Source organism: Leptosomus discolor, chromosome 9, assembly GCF_034619465.1.
Source record: "Leptosomus discolor isolate bLepDis1 chromosome 9, bLepDis1.hap2, whole genome shotgun sequence".
NCBI classification, from domain to species: Eukaryota; Metazoa; Chordata; class Aves; order Leptosomiformes; family Leptosomidae; genus Leptosomus; species Leptosomus discolor.
The window spans coordinates 22,691,412-22,707,118 of record NC_141399.1 but is presented as its reverse complement, the minus strand read 5'-3'; positions in this window follow the sequence as shown (position 1 = coordinate 22,707,118).

The window sequence follows — 15,707 nt, the reverse complement described above, 5'->3', positions numbered from 1 at the left end:
CTCGGCAGCCACCATCTCACAGTCCTGGTAATTATCTCCTGTCCCACTGGTCAGTGCCACCCCATCCACCAGAACGAAACTGTAAGTGAGGTCTCAGTGCTGCTCTGTGACAATCCACCCAACCCTGGTTCCATTCCCTCTCACCCCCTGCTGCTGTCTCCCCACCAGTCCCCTGGGTTTCACTGCTCTCTCCTATCTCACAGGCGAGTCCCTTCCACCAAGGGCTTCCCAGCACCTCTCTGAACCTGGGTTCTCTCACAGGCTTTGCATTCAAGTGCCTTCATACATTGCCAAAAGCTCGTGGTCCTTTCCTCAAAGTCTCAAACCCCAAAGAAACGCTTTCCCCAACTTCTTCTGGTTCTCGCTGTTACCCCATCCCCCTTCCAGATCCCAAGCTGATGGGTGCTGTGGCAGCCCCACTCCCTTCAGGAGGGTGTGAGCAATTAATAGTGTGTAAAGAGCTGATGAAGCTGTGAGTTTCTAACTCACATGAGCGTATGCCAGTTCTAGTCAAAGTTTATTTGCTAACAAGGGCTTGTGGAAAATCTGTTATTTCATTGAAGAACTACTTAAATTCTTGAGTGTGGGCTAATGAAGAAGAACTGTTACATAAACCAGAGCCAAGTTTTACATGTTTAGGTCTTCGTCAGAAACTTGTGCCATATTGTTTTTATAACTGTCTAGATTCAAGTGTGGTTGTTATACTGCTTTTCTTAAGTCTAAGCAGATGCCATGGCACATAATAAGCACTGGTGTTCTGATTGGGATTGTTGTGAACAAAAGTGATTCCTGACTAAGGTGTTTGTTTGTGGACGAAGACCCAGAGATGGGCCCCGGGGTCAGCAGGCCCATCATTCGCTGCAATGAGCGCTTTGTGCTGGCAGTGCCAGTGCAGCCTGCACATGAATGCTGCTCAGCCCGTCTTTGCCTCTCTTCCTATTTTCCACACCCATCACACCTTTATATTATTAACTACCAATTTCTATGAAAAATGTCACTTACACTATTGCACTCTGCCCCTTCGATAACGACAAACTGCACCAAGTCCCACCTTTCTGTATCCTGTGTCTCCAAATGTGAGTCAATGCTCTCTCAAAAGAGACATTTTGTTTTCAAAAGACAGTTTTTTATTCTCCTGGTTTCAATTACACACTAAACTCTGAGATTATAAAAAGATATGATCTCATTGCTTGTATCTCCAACCATCAGCAGATTAAAGTTATTTTTCTTATTCAACAAGCAAAATGCAGTATTCCACAGCTCTTCTCAACACAGTTGTGGAAATCTGAATGCAATATTGGTAGCTTTTACATCCATGTTGTGGTGGCTTTTAAAAAGACCAGATGGGAAACAAAACCATCCTGGCCATGTCAGCAGAGCTGTGCTGGTCCCTCTCCTGTGGTGCAGTAACGAGACATTGAATATTCAAGTCAGCCTTCCACCGGGGGAGGGAAAAATTACTGAGAAACTGCAGTGATGCTTGTCTTGTTTCCAGCAACTTTTGTGCAAATGGTAACTAGAGACTGTCCAAGAAAAATGTATTTTAGAAATCTTAGTGCCAGAGATTGAAATACCCAATAAATTCTGTTAGCAGTGACTTCTTGAGCAGTTCTTGTATCATAAACATCGAACATCTTCAAACGTCATATCTGAGTTCCCCACTGTAGGAGTATTGACGTGCCCAGCGAAGGTTGTGTCGGAGGGTGGGTAGGCATCTCTTTAATATGTCTAAAGGCAAATAAAACTGACTGGAGTCATCTTCGGCATAAATACTTAGAGTAGCCCCTGGGGAATAGATATACGCTAAAGTTGCTTTCTAGGTTGACATCCATAATAACTTACCTTAACTGCCACTTTTACCTGTTCTACCTGTACTAACACTGGCATGGATATACTGTGATCACATCTTCTCTTGCAATGTGGCAGATATTGTACGTACTCAAATGAAAAAAGACTTATTATGTATCTGCTTTGAAGTAAGCAGAAAGATAATTCAAAACATTCAGATTCTCTTGTGTTCGTTTAATTTAACTGCTTTAATTTAATTTAGCATCCCATAAATTAACACCTGATGGGCCTTAAGATTCTGCATCCATGGAATTTGCTGGGTAAAATCAAAAGCAACTGAACAAGTTCAGAATGAAATACAGCTTCCAGTCTAACTGTAGTGTTCAATACTGAGTTGTCCACATAAATTGTAATTGCTTTCCAACAGGAAGCAAAATATGTTTAATCTCTTTCAGAAGTAGGAATTAGTTGTTCACAGATCAAAATCTATTCAGATGCAAAGATTACTCATCTCTAAATTGCAGCTGCTTTCAGAGGCAGTGTTATTCACTATACCCTGAAAATAACTGCAAGCCAGTTTTTGCACTTGTTGGATGACACTGATGAAGCTCATGATTTTCAAATATTTCCTTGTCCTACACAGTGATTACTCAAAACATATCTGTGCAGAAAGAGAACTCATCAAGGATCTTTCAACAAAATGCTTTGTCATTGGATAATGAGATTCAAAGCAAAAAGTTTTGCATGGAAATTAATTTATTATGGTGAAGCTTTTGTCAGGAAAGGTTTCAGTATTCCAAGACTTCCAAAGTTTCTGGTTTAGATGAGACATCCCTTGATTCCAAATTATCAAATACTGTAGGCGAATTGCTTGGGACAAAATAAGTGCCAGGATTTTGCTCCTATTCATGTGTATTTATAAAGAGTAGATCAGTTCCATCAGGAAAGACTAAAAGACCTACTGAAAACCAGCCCCCAGAGCTGGTTTGGGTCCCCAACTTTGGGTATTGGTTTGGGTCCCCAACTTGGTTATGGCAGTAACGTCACAGTAACTTGGTTACCTACAGGCCCTAGCATGTGGGTAAGAGATTTTACACCTAAGGTTTGTTTTATTTTATTGACAAGCTTCAAAAATTGTCTTGGCTTTATCCTCTAAAAGTTTTTAGGAAGCTCTTCCCAAAACACTCCCACCCCGTAATTAAGTCAGTTCTAATCCAGAGAGAACTGATTTGCAGATTCCAAATGCAGTTGCACTGTTACGGGACTCAAGCTAGGAAACAGGAGATGTATAGTCATCTGGATCACCTGGATTCCTCACTTCAGATAAAAGTAGTAAAAGAAGGAAAACTAACTTTCTTTAAAGCAGAAGCATCCTGCTTGAGCCTTTTGTAACCAGCACCACAGCAGTCCTCATTTTCCCAGGGTCTTCAGCTAGCTCTTTCTCCCCTAGCACCATCCCCCTTCATACTAAGTGGAATCTAAAAACCCAGCTTCCTCCCTCTCCAGTATGCTTTGTGATGGGAGAAAACATGGATCACCATTCTTTTTATCTTTTTCCCTCAGGGTCTAGTCTTGGAGACATCACTAAAAAGAAGAGATTAAACCTTTCTTTTTTTGGGGGGGGGTGGGGGGGGGCAGGACGAGAATGAAGAAAACCCAATCCCAACATGTATATTGTTTTCTGAATTCTTTTGCTATATCTTACTGACCAATTTCTATACCTATGACTTCATGCCACTCTCTATACTTTGATTACTTAATCTTCAGCTAGCACTCCTTATGCAAGTGCTGTGCATAGGCTCGCAGTGCTGAATAGCTGGAGAGTATCTTCAACTATAAATTTGGTGCTGGTATTGCAGAATTAACCTCAAAAAGCACAGGCTGGATCCCAGAATATCCCAGGGAAGAAAACTTCCACACAGCAACAACAAAACCAAGAAAAGCATATGGAGTGTGTGTGTCTATTTATTTGATTATCCTGAGCACTTTGAACTGGGATCCGTCATGGTGCCAGTCCTCCTCGATGTGTAGGACGCAATTTTCCTTTGGGGTACAGGAACTTTTGAAACTGCCTGACAATAAGGGCTCCCAGTAAGGCCTCACATTCTGTTTCATCACTCTTATCTCCTTACATCAGTTAGGGATCCATCCGATGACAACATCCCTTATCAATACTTATGGTAGCCAGCTTTCACTTAATCGTGGGTTTGATGCCATCCTTTACAAGTTGCCCTGATTTACATTTCTGTTCTTTGTGGGCTGCAGCATGTACCTGCTTTTACCTTTGGCTCGAGGTGGCTTCTAGGCTGGAGTCCTCCAGCCAGATGGCAGAAAACCCAAGAGCTTTTCAGTCCACCACCACTGAGAGAGAGAGCAAAGTCCAGTTCCACCATTTGCAGGAACGGTAGGGATGAGGGCTGGCCTGAACTTGTGGACACTTTCTGCTGCTTTTCTTCCTATAAGGGCTGCATTAATGATTCTTCTTCCTATTTAAACTCAGCTGAAAAAAATCATAGTGGGTATCGAAGGAGAGAAAGACAGGTCCATCTGCCTTGTGAAGTCATGACCTGGATGCTCTGCCCCAGGAGATGGGAGTAGCAGACAGTCAAAGGAAATTTCCACAGACAGGGCTGAAAATGATGTGAGAGCTGGAGCTGCTGAATTTCCAAAAGACTGGCTGGATACCAGGACAGAACCATTCGACTCTTGGTAGAACCATCAGAATTAACAACACTGTACTATCAAAGTTCAAAAAAATTGGTCAGGGACTACAGTCTGTTCCTCAAGCCAGACCAAGATTATATTGTGGATGAGCCATACTACTAACTATATGTGGAAAAATTTCCATTTGCAGGATTAAACACTGAGTTGACGTTATACGACTGGCTTCAGGAGATCAGAGGTTAATGCAAACAAAAACTTGTATGTGGCCAGAGAATTCAAGATAAGTTGTGGCCATGTAACTTATTACTTTAAAATTTGCACTGGAAGTCTTCGTACATTTTCAAAGATTTGTAAGCAATACTACTTGCTGTTCTCCAGAACTCCTGGAATGTTAGATCTCGATAGTGTTTAATGGTCCTCCCCATTAAAGATTAGATGAATCAAAGTGAGAGAAAACTGCATGTCGCAGGACAGCTTGGAAACACCTTTACTCTTTAGGGAACTTGCTGATTTGTGGCAGCATTTGCGTTTGATACTTCTCAGATACTTACAATTTTTGAACAAATGGCCTCTCTAAAATAATGTCAGAGGGGCAACCAAGGATCTCTGTAATCACTGCAGCATGAGCTGTTAATTTTCTTGCTTCTTTACAGGTCATGTGGAAAAGAGGGCTGCTAGCCAGAAAAGTGCAAGGTTCATAATATTATAATGTCATCTCAGTACGCTGAGAAGTGAGTAATTCTTAATTTTGATTCTGTTTATGTTTTGGACAGCAAAAGCAGACTGTTTATGTGGTAAGCATGCTAGTGAAACTCTTCCTAGGTAGACATATGAGATTTTACAGAAGTCTGGAAGAAATGTACAAATGCTATGAGCGGTAAGAGTGCAAAAAAAATATTAAACTTAAATCAGAACCAGTTTTTCCTAGTGGAAAAGGATATGCATGTATACACAAGGATATGCATGTATACGCTCTTGGAGAGCATGCCCTTCTATGATGAGTTTCTCTACCGGTTACTGAGAGTCTTTTCCCTCTTTGTTCCCCATGGCCAGTAGCAAAGCAGGGAGGCAGATGCCTCGGATGAAGGAGGAGCTGGTTATTTGCAGGTGGAACTTTCTCTTCCAGACAGTGAAGATTACTGTGCATAGACACCCACATCCACTTGGCCCAGGAACATCAGAGAGGTTCACTCTTGCCTGAATTCCATGGCACGCTTTGCCTCTCGTCCACCAGAAGTGGAATAACACTTACATAGCTGATTCATGGCTGAAGGGGGAACTTTATGCAGTAAATAGTTCTGTTTTCTATTCTCATGTGCTCTTTAATCCTTCCTTTCAAAGTGTTAAAGGGGCTTTTTGTTGTTTTCCAATGTCTCACTCTTCATTAATACAGTTTGTTGATTTGGTTTGTTGTTGGATTTTTTTGTAGCTTTCCAGTGTTAGTAAACATTAGAGATATTTCTCTTGTTGATATTCCAGTTACGTCCAATTCTAGCAGGAATGCTGGCTTATGAATGAGTATGTCCCTTGTATAACCAATGTTGATGCCTCATGAACAGTTGAAAGTGTGGAAAGAAGAAGGGCAGCATGCCTGTTTCCGTTTCAAGGATAGAAAATGGAGGCATCAGGAGGCTATGGACCCTTACTGACAAAATCTTAGAACTGAGTCCTCAGTAATACCCAGGAATCTTGTGATATTTAGCTTATCTTTGCTTCCTCGATGAGGTATGGAGGTGTAAAGTAAGAACAAAAAGCAGGACTGAAGACTGGAGGCTGATGTCTCTCATGTCTCCCAGAGACAACCTCTGAGATGGCCTCTGCAGCACAACCTGCCTTCCAGAGGCTTTGAACCTCTTGGTGCTGCTTTGGGCACAGCTGGAGCACAGTCCAGTCAGCATGCTGTCGGTTAGCAGCCTGTGGCAGGGCAGTAGGTACAGGTGCTCAGGTGTGGTGTGCTCACAGCTGCTCTGGAGATGGCTCCTTCAGAGCCCCTTAGACATAGCTCAAGTATGTGGACACAGGCAAACCTCACAGCAGAAATGACAATGTCACCTCAGTCTTCCTAGTTCACTGTCGCCAAGTCCTGTGACTTCCTTGAAGCATGCGAGTCTGGCGAAGGCTGGTATTAGTCTTGTGAGGACATGAGAAGTTCCAGCCCCACTGTGGGTTTTAGCCCTCCACAGGACAGAACTCTTCTGAAACGCTGCTTTCCTTCTCTCCACACTGCAAGAAGTGGCAGCACTAGTCAGGCTGGAGTGGGGAGCAGAACTGACCCCTGTTAGAGTGGAGGCAGGCGGGGCAGGGCATGTGAGAGTGCTCTTCAATTTGAGGTCAAGTAAATTCAAGAACGCTGGTAATAATATGACATATGCTATCCCCTGGTCTTTTGGGAATATCTGAGGCAGCAGAAAAAAACAACCCTCCCCAAGGGACAGACCTAATCCTTAAACAGGGTTATTACTTTTTTACTTTGGTGTAACCTCACAGTTATGATTCAATGCTGTTGGAGCTACAGGTGTGGCTAACTATGGATAGTCCCTGTTACTGCCTTGCTGCTTCACAATTTTTCCCAACGGATGCACTTTCACTAGCAAAGTAATTCTGGCACTCTTGAAAATCTCTCTCTTGTGTTGAACTTCGTCTCAGAGCCAGTAAAGCATTTACCATCTGCTTAATTCAATTACTTGCCTAAGTGACTTGAGTAAGTAGTTTCTGGTAGAGCCACAATTTGAGTCCTTCACTGCTTTAAATCCAATGCCTTTGTAGTTGTTGCGCATCATAACCTAAAATTTGCTAGAATATTGTATATATTTTTATTGTGCATTTTATCTTAAAACCACATTATTTCCTTATTACCACCTAGCTCCATGAAGAGAATTAAATGGCATAAAGCATCACACTTGAATATTCAAGTACTCTAAAAGAAAACTGGAAGTAATGGAGCTGGATAATAAGAGTAACTTCAACAATGAGGAGCTATGACAGGCTCCACAGCCAAATGAGTCTGTTGCTGAACTCCTCAACGGTGTTATGATGTGGTAGAAAGAGAAGATAACACAGAATTTATTTATGGGATAATTTAAATTCAAGACCAGTTCTAAAAGCTGGACCTGGTAAGTCACGTGCAGCTCATAGCAGATCCATTTCTTTGTTTTGTTTTTTCTTAAAAGACATTCTCAAACTTTTTTTTTTTTTCCCTTTTCTGGCCATATTCCATGCTGGAAGGAGCAATGCTCCTCTCATGTGGTTTGGAATATCCAGCCACTTGACCAATGATCTCATGCACCAGGGCATAGAGAATGATGCCCTTTGCTTGCATTAGTGTGTTAGCACACTGCTTACAGCTATTAATTTTCTTTAACCATTCACAGCTCAGCACTGGGGTGTGTGCTTTCCAATATATTCTAACGGAAATCTTGAAAGTTGTTTTCTTTTCTTTCTGGCTTCCTTAGAAATGTTTTAAGATTACATTTTTAATAAGGTCTCTTCAAAATACCTGAGGCCTTGGAAAACCTTATCCTGGAGCACATTGCTATAGGAGTGGGAGTGCAGGCTGGCAAAACTGCAATGCAATCCACTGCCCTCTGCGCATCTCCAATTTCCTGGGTAAGGGAACATATGGTAGAACAGCAACAGACTAAAAATCCTTAATCTTTGAGAAGTCATGAACCTCCTTCATGAGGACAGAACCTCAGAATGGGGTTGCTTAACCTATTTCTGTCCTTGAACAGAAGAGCTTAAGTGGCTAGACCATGATGCATTTAATGCAGAGTAACTTTTCCAGAAATGAAGGTCTTATCCATTACTTCTGTGCAGTGCTCTGTACTGTTATCCCAAGGTTAGCATAAGATTTTTCTACCATGATGTAAGCATCAAATGCACACAAATGAATGCTGCCCTTGACCTGATTCAGTGCACTAGGGCTAACCTTCTTGTTGGTTCGTGTTTTTCCTAGAGTTTCACTGAATATAAATTTTTCAGTTTAAAAAAAGCAAGGATTTATTCCATGTTCACATTACATCACTCCATGTGACTCCCTCTATGGCTATTTTTGTAGCCTGTGGTCATATCACTTAGTTCCTAGAATCAGGTTGATAAATTTTAACACAGAACATGTATTTAGTTAGTGAACTTCTGTATTTTGACCACAGGGTTCCTCATTTCACTTCTCTTTTGAGCCTGGCTTTTCCATAAACTGTTGGGTTACTATGTTGGGTGGAGTCTGCCATACTTTCCAGAATACATGCATGGGAAAATGTTATTTCTCTTTTTTCTTCCCTTCCCCCCTTTTTGCCCCCCGCCCTCCCCTTTTTTTTTTTGGTGAGCCAATCCTATGTGCTTTAAACTTGCTTTTCTAAAACATGTTGCATACTTTAACACTGCTTTGTGTTGCCAAGAAGAGTGCTATGTATAACCAAAACCTCTGACACCACCATCTTTTTATATACTCTGTGTATCTGTATTCCAGAAGTTAACACCCCAGATGTTTCCTTAGGTTATACCTCTCAAGGATTTTCATGGTGTTTGCAAAATTTTTGTAAATACAGAGCAGCTTTTTAACCCTTCAAGTTAAACCAGATGGTATCTGCTTCACTGTAAGAACTTTAATAAGTATTTTTATGTCAAATTGCTATTTTTCTCCTCTAGTTCCTGGGTGTTGGAGAAACAACTGTGTGTTTATCCTGCTTAATTAAACGAAGGTCAAGCAAGGCAAAACACGCACTCTCCAGAGTTTTGTGAGGATTTTGTGAAGGAACAAGAGCATCACTAAATCTGAGGCATAATTTTTCTAAAAAGACTGGGCAGTCCTGGATTAGCAGATCAAGATTCTGACAACTCTGGAGCAGCTGGAGAATAGATCTGGATCTAAATCTTGTGTCCTAAATCCTTTTCAAATTAGGGGGTGCACATGATTTAAACTATAAGTAATGTATGTCAATAGATAGATCACTGATTCTTCTTGGTCAAACTGGGATGAGTTAGAACCCTGTACTCTGGGCACATTTTGGAGACAGAAAATCTGCCCGTTTGGTATTTCACTAATTGGACTAAGAGGAAAGTAATCAACTAGCCATTCAGGATGGAAATCAAGCAAAATCAGATCAGCACAGATTAGAAATAGGAAAGGGATGAAAATGTCTTGAAATTACTTAACTGAGATGCTGTCACTTAAAAGTGACAAACTGTGATAAAATTTTTGATATACTGGCTGCATTTTGTAAAAGTAGAAATTAATTTAAAAACAACTGCAGATACACTGTTTTGGTGGGAATTTGCTGGGTAATTCTATCATACTTCATGTACTTGCCGCTTGTAGTAAAACATGAGCACCTGTATTTTAACATTTCAGAGACACATGTAAATTGAAATTTGGTAATTCAGTTCACAGGTGTCTCTAAACATGGTAGTCAAACTGTGAGCAGTCCCTTTACACAAACAGAAGGCACCTGCTTTGTAAATGAGTTCTAAAACTGCCCAGTTGTGCCCTGTCAATAGGGTACGTGTTCTGCTGTAACTGTGCTTTGCTCTGAGATAACACAAACCCGAAATCTCAATGGGTAAGAGGATTTCAATATTGTTCCGCTCTAGCATATCTCACGTGTTTGGCCCTACAGTGAAACTGCAGGACAACTGTTGCTGAGAATTGAAGGTTATTGTTGTCATGCAATAAGAATTATGGGGGGAAGTTGTACAGCTGGATATCGAAACAACAGATTGCCAGCCTTTGCGCCTCAATTTTGTTCTCCATCTCCCTCATTAATTCACCATATGCCCTTAGAAAAAATCTCTGTTTTCATTTTGAAGTAACAGTTAAAAGGATAAAATGCTTGCAGGTGGTTTAGAGTTTAAAGGTGCTATTCTAGAGACTCAATATAATCTGCTGACTTTAATTAGGAAAAAAAAAAAGCTGGAAGGACCTTTCCCTCCAAATCTAAGAAAGATAAGCAGAAGAACAAAGAGCACTACTAGCTGAAGAAGTCATTTGTCAAAAAGTGTAAGTTGTTTCTAAATGAGAATTTAAAAGCCCTTGGCTCTGGTATTTTAAATATAAAATCATAGTAAGGTGAACACAAAAGCCAAAATACAACTTACAGAAAGCATAAATCTGTAAAAGACTTTCAAATGCACAGAAACAGAAAATCAGCCTCTAATTCAGGAAACCTGTACAGTGATTGCTATAATGTGGGAGGTCATAGCAAGGGAAAACACCTTTCTCTTTACAGCACTCTTTCTAATCACCTGTCGCTGGATTAGTTGTGGGTTTGTGATGTGCTGTAAGAACCGAGGGTAGGAAATACCTACAACAACACACCAGAGTATCTGCCCTCGAGTGTGCCTAGGTCTTACTCAAATCTATTGTTTTAGTCCCTAGGAGATGACTATATAGGCATGTGAGAGGTACTTGTCTGACGAAAATAACTATTTTTCTCTGTCATGCTCTTGTTTTCCCAGCTGAGGAGCACTAATTTAGTTGCTTATCGTGTAGAAGCTGCTTTATCTCTCTCAAAATCCCTACTGCCCTTTTCTGTTCCTCTTAATTTTATTAAACATATACTCTGGCACAGGAGCAGATCTGCATGCTGTATTCAAAATGCGGTCACATGCTTAATTTACACAGTGTAATAAGTACTCTCACTGTTTTGTTCCCAGCTCTCATCCTGAATTCCTAACATTGTTTCTTGTCTTAACCATGGCTGAGCACTGAGCTGGCATTTTTAGGGAGCTATTCACAGTAAATCTCTCATCTCTTTATCTGGTTGACAAGAGCTAAACCAGGACCTCTTACTGTTCACATACGATGTAGGCTGTCTTTTCCTAGACTGCTGCTTTGCATTCACTTGCATAAGATTTAATCTACTGTTTCATAACCTAATATAGTGCTTTTTCAATATGTGTGTTTTAGTCTCAAGTATCTTGAAAAATTGTGTTTGTCAGCAAACTTTCTTGCCTTCCTATTTATTCTTATTGTTCTTTTTTTAATAACCTTTTGAAGAAGTCATACGGGCTTTTTTCAAACCAGACAATACCTATGGTATAAGAGGTAAATTAATTATAATATGTGGAATTTACGAACAATAGGCAATTAATTTGGTGACTTCAGCTCTGATTGTATATGGTAATATTGCTGCTTCTGTCAGTGTGATAAATAGATGAGTAAGAAGGTATAGCCTTTGAGATATGCTTTGCGTGTGCCAAAGATCTGCTTGCTGGGATCAGAGAGTTGCTGATTTCCCGGGCTGTGGTTCCACAGACCAAGTCACTGGATATGGAGGCTGTTGCCAGATGGGGAGATTCCAGTCTCCGCAACCCTCATCCACCAGCAGGGCTTCCCTGCTCCTTCCCTGGCATTGATCAACAAGAGCTGGGATTGTGAGATTAGTCATGAAAACACAAACCCTGACTCACCATGCTGTGTCATGGCTGCTGGATCCAGCACGAAAGCAGGGGCAGAGATGCACAGCTGGGGCTGAAATGGGGAAAAGGACTGTCCCTTCGGCAGTGGCAGGTAATTAGTCTGTGTTATGTGTGTTGGGGAATGGCACCTCACCCCTAAAGCACAGCAGTGCTCATGCTTTTTCTTTGCAGAAGAGAAACCTGCAGTACGCAGAACTGAACCAAAGTTACACAGGTTTTCTCCATGTGACAGTTGGGAAGGTAGCCCAAATGCTCTGATGGGATGTGAAGCTTTAACCCCAGACAAAACTCATGAACTGCTTGTCCACATTATCAGACCTGTGACTTGCTCTGAGCATATCACCTTTGATTGTTATGCAGGTTAGCACTCATACTGACGGTGCTGGAAGGGAAAGCTTGTGTCAGCAAAATCATCCAAAAAGTGAAAAGTTCGCTAATGAAATATAAAGAATCAGTTAAATTTGTCTGATAGCATCTAATTCTAGTAAGAATAACTTGCGAAACTTTTTTAGCCTAATTCTAGGACTTCTATGAATTGAAAAGCCCCCTGCAACCTCTTAATTATAAGGAGATAACTGTGTTTGGTGTGCCTGGTGGGGAAGCATACTGGGTGGCACACCCCAGTACCGTGCAGGGATGCAACCACCTTGAAGCTGATGGCGGTGGTGAAGGCGGGGGCAGAGAGAAATGCATGAAGACAGGCAGTGATTACGGCTGCCTGATAACAGCAGCCCCTTTGCTGTTTGTTTACTCTTGTCATATTGATGGGAAATCAGAGTAACAAGTGCAGGTTAAGCTTAAAAATACAGCAGCTCAGACTGTTTGAGGACAGATGCTAAGGTAACTGAGAGCGACTGTATAATGTATCAACAGCTGCTTCAGTATGACATACGGACGTTCATAATGACATTCATTTATTCTAAAATGCTAATGAAGACCAAGGTGTTACATCTTGTAGTAAGTAGTTGTGGTAAGAATAGTCTTTATACAGCTTATTACTTTGAAAGTTTTCTACTGCATTAAGCTATCATGAAAAAATAATTCTATATTCTCTCCTTCTATGATAAAAGTTTTCTTGAAACTGCCATTCTTTCTTTTCCTTGAATGGGGAATACGGTATTCAATATGAAAACTACATATTTTCATAAGAAAATAATCATTATTTTTAATAACCTACATAAATGATTATTTATAATAATGCTCAGCTTTGGCTACCTAGCGTTTTATATCCTTGTCAAGTCTTCTTTTATAAAACTTTGTTTTCAGTATGTCCTTGGGTTTTTTTGAAAGACTGCTTGGGTTTCTGGCCCAGCAGAACAATTGAATTTACTCAAGATTATTGAATTCTACAGTACTAGCTACTTCCAATTAGCATTTTCTTACCAAGAAATTGAACTGCACAGTAAAAGTAATTACAACATATTGGTGTTTTGCCAAATGTGAAGGTAGGCTTCCTTAGCAAGCATTACCTCAAAAGTTTCATAGAAGTTGTTCTGCAGCAGTTCCACTTTCCTCTAGAGGAAGCTATTTTATAGAACGGGAGTTTTAGTGATCCTTACTCCTTGACTATTTTATTATTTACTGTTCTATATCACTAAACAGCAGGAGTGTATTTTATTGTAAATTCTTTCCATTACTCCCAAAGCCACACAAACATCTTGGAGCTTCCCTCAGAGAATTCTTAACTTCCTACAAAAACAAGCAACAAAAAGCTACCAGGAAAAGTAACCAGAAGATTTTTAATCACTTGAGTCTATTCCCTGTCCCTAAGAGAAACTCGGATTTTCCACCTATTTAAGTTAAATACTCAAGTGAATTACCTGGCCTGTATTAAACTAAGTAAATCTATGATCTATTATTTTATATGAGCTATATTGTGTCTAATATGAGAACAGATCCTATTTCTTGCCCATACACAAAGACTTCCTAGGATTGCTATAGAAATGGAAATTCTCCTTGAACAGGCCTGGTTTATCTTTTGGTCACTTAGACATGAGGTTTCATTGTGTTTCTCAAATGTCTGAACTACTTGCCATCGCTCCTTTTGATATAGGGAAGCTTCTTAAATCCCTTTTTTTTTTTTTTTTTTTTTTTTAATATAAAACACTGGCTAACACATGTGTACAGTAACTCCAAGTCTTTAATTCGGAGTTGACTGTGGTAACACTCACCGCTCTCCTCCCAACACCAGAGGAACTGGGAGAGATTGTAATATCAGAATTCACCACTTTGAGTACTGCAAGGACAGATCGTTACACTTACAGTAGTGCATGATGCTAAAGCTTTGCACTGATAATGTTTAAATACTCCAGACTGCTCTAAGGTGCATTCAAATGAAAACACAATTGCACTAAGGCTTGGCACATATTGTTACATATTTGTGCATTTAAAAGTAATGGCCCACCTTGGAGAGAATCTGGAAGCAAAGCGAAATGCCAGGTGTGTCTGGAAGAGATGATTTTTCTTCCTTATAGTCAATTAACTCATAGGGAGTTTACTAGATTTAGTAAATCCTGTCCTCTGACACTGACAGGTAATGATTTTTTTTTTTAATCCTTATGTGTTCTAAGGTTGTGTTTGGTTTGCTTTTGTTTCTTTGTTGGGTGGTTTGGATTTTTTATCCCCCATCTCAAAATTCTATGCTAAATCTTGCCTTCCTGCATCTCTGTGAGCTATATGAAGATGGGTAGGAAAGTACAATTGCAGAAGGTAAAGGGCAAAGTGTAGTGATTATCCATAAAGTAATAAAAGTAAACAATCTCAGTAATGTGCTTTACTATGATAGTACTAAAAATCTGAAGTTAAACCTTTGGTTTCAGTGTAAATACCCTGATCTCTCCTAGATATAAACAAAGGAGGTGTGAAATATTGATTTATAACATATGTAGTTTATAATAATTTATGTAAGGTACCCATATTTCAAGTATTCTGGAAACATGCTTATAAAATTATGCAATATTTATTTTTAACAAAACTGTGTCTATAATCACCAACACATATTTAAGAATAAGCGTAGTCAACTCTATGTTATCAAATGCTAAACAAAGCCAAGGGAGAAAAAAAAAGGTAAATCATTTTGCTTGCATTCTTGTCAGCTAAGAGCATGACCCTACTTGAAAACTTGACAAATCAAAATCCATTACTTGGGGAAATACCTTTGCTGCTTTGTACTGAATGTTTCACCCAAATATTTAGTTAAAATAGCTAATTTTGAAGTCTGTGAACCTGAAAGCTACAAGTCAGATAATTTACCCAGAAAGTGCTGGGTCAAAGCATCTGAAGACTGCGCACGCCACCATGAGATACCTTTGGTCAGACTGTTTCCTATTGACCATATGACCCTCACAAGAGAAGGAAAAAAATCCACCTTAGTTTATTTTCAAAAGACAGTCTTAAAAGAGGTGGACCTGCCAAGTATCTCCTGGGGAGGTGTCTCAGCAATTGGTCCTCCTCAGATAACAATAATGGTTTTGAGTTTCACCCAACTTGCCTCAGGAAAGATTTAACTTCAATTACAGAACCATCATGAAGCACCACTGACCCTATGATACTGCAAGTAATATGCCAATTAGAATTGAGGTAATATATATGCCATGGCATACATAAAAGAATTAAAATGGTGGTATGTTGAAGTCATCAAACCCCACGTTGGAATTATAAGTAAATATGTATTATGTACTGGGAACAAGATTTTGCTATTCCTTTCCCTCCATTCAACTTTACATGTGTTAGGGAAAAAAAATGCCCTTTTTTAAATTTCCCGTCTGAAAGTTAGTGTGTGAACAGAGAAGCAGGTTACCCTAACTCGCAAAGATGTTAGCAACGCTTACTTTATGAAA